The sequence below is a fragment of the Ictidomys tridecemlineatus genome, chromosome 5 (genome assembly GCF_052094955.1).
Source record: "Ictidomys tridecemlineatus isolate mIctTri1 chromosome 5, mIctTri1.hap1, whole genome shotgun sequence".
NCBI classification, from domain to species: domain Eukaryota; kingdom Metazoa; phylum Chordata; class Mammalia; order Rodentia; family Sciuridae; genus Ictidomys; species Ictidomys tridecemlineatus.
The window spans coordinates 14,182,448-14,184,424 of NC_135481.1; positions in this window are offsets into that span (position 1 = coordinate 14,182,448).

Genomic DNA, 1,977 nt, shown 5'->3' on the forward strand with positions numbered 1-1,977 from the left:
ACCCCATAAATATGTGCAGTGAAGGTTGTTTTGGGGACTTTCTGAGTATTGGTAAGTGTGAATCAGGCCTCAAGGTTTCCAGCAAAAGTTCAAAAAGAAGATGCCACGGGCCTTTCTCATTCTTATTCCTCTCTGTTCCCGTCTTCATCCTCTCTCTTCCTCCTCTTCTGTTTTCTCTCCTCTCCCTGCAGACTAGCTCTCACCCACACTTCTCCCCCATTTCCTTTTCTGGCCCCTTTCACTGCTCCTTACCATCCAGTTTCCACTCCCTTCTGTCTTCCTTGTTTCCACCCATGGTTCATATTTTCTCTCTCTCTCTCCCTCCCTCCCTCCTTCTCTCCTTCCCTCCCTCTCTGGTGCTCTCTCCCCTGAGAGAGGAGGAAAAGAATGTAGTGATGCTGTCCTGCCAAAGGCTGAACGAGGCAGAGGCCATCTTGGGCACCCAAAGAGCAGAGGCCACGTCCTCATCAAAGCTGGAGGACAAGTAGCCCAGAGCAGCTGTCCCCCAGCACCATAGGTTCAACAGAAGCAGATTCAAGCAGTCAAGAGCTGAAGAGCTGGAGGGGGGTCTTCCACAGCCCGGGGGGTCAGCAGGGGCAGGGCCACACTGGCAAACTGCAGAGCCAGGAGCTGGTGCCGCCTGCGCTGTGCCCGGCTGCTCTAGAAACTTCAGACCCAGGAGCCAGGGAGGGCTAGGGCTGACCAGGGAACTGACCCTCCAAAGGGCAGCAGGGGTAAAGCTTCCACCCTCGGCATGCCGCCCATAGGGGAAATAGCGAGTGCCACCTGGGTCCCGCCTCCACGCCCTTCCACACCTGCTTTGGATCTGTGGGACTTTTAGCACCTGCATTTTGCCAAAGCTTGTGCTTACACACACTTCTGAAAGAGAGTGTTGGGCAGAGGAAATGGAAACCTTGCGGCCTGATTCACACTTACCAATGCTCAGAAAGTCCCCAAAACAGCCTCCATCATGGCAACCCACCTACTCACCCAGCTGTCCCCAGGTGCCTCTTGATGGCTGTCCCCATTTGCTAATAGTGGCCACATGGAAGCCACAGCTGTTTGTTTGGAGCCCTGCTGAGCAGCCCACCTCACCACAGCCATGAAGGCTCATGGGTGACTAGAGCACGGACCTCAGATATCAACCAGACCAGAGGGTTTCAAGTGCTTTTTAGGCAATGGTGGAAATCTTTCCTTGACTAGAAGCTCTTATGAAATACACATAAGTAGAGCTGCCCCCAGTAAAAGTGGGGTAAAGAGCCCTGAGTCCCCTCCTCCAGCTCCAGCCACATATGAAGTCATGTGTGTCCCACCTGAGACATTTCTATAAATTTCTAGAAAGACCTAAAAACAGACCTCTTTATACAAGTAGGTAAACTAAGACCCAAAGAGAAACAAACTCATGGCCAAGATCAAGTAGAATACTGATGGTAGAAGTAGGACTGGAACCCTGACTCTGCCGGCCAGCCAAGGCCCATGTGGACAGAGAAGAGTTGTGCCTTTGAGCATCAACCTCTGAGTCCGAGAGGTGATGGGGAAGCGCCAGGAGGTGTGAGCAGGTAGTCTGGGTGGACAATGGGGCCCCACCCCAAAGACTTGTACCCCACCAATGCCCATGTTAAGAGGACTCTGGCATCCTGCTGCACTCACAGAATCAGTTGACCACAGGAGCACTAGCATAAGAGCCAGGGGCCTCTGTCTTAGCTTCCATACCATCTCTCACCTGCCAGTGACCTTGGACCAATGACTGACTTCAGCTCGACTCTCCATCTTGGTATCCCGCCCAGCTTCAGTGCTTCTCCCACAGGTGGAGAGGTGACAGCTGTACTACCCACAGCTAAAGCAAGGACTCCTCCAAGGAGGAAATGCTCTCTATTTGGAGAAATTCCTTTAAGAGTAGCCCAGAAGGTCTGAAGGTGTGGAACAGCCAAGCCTTGGGGCAAGGGCCAACCTGAGCTGTAGGGACTGAGGAAAGGA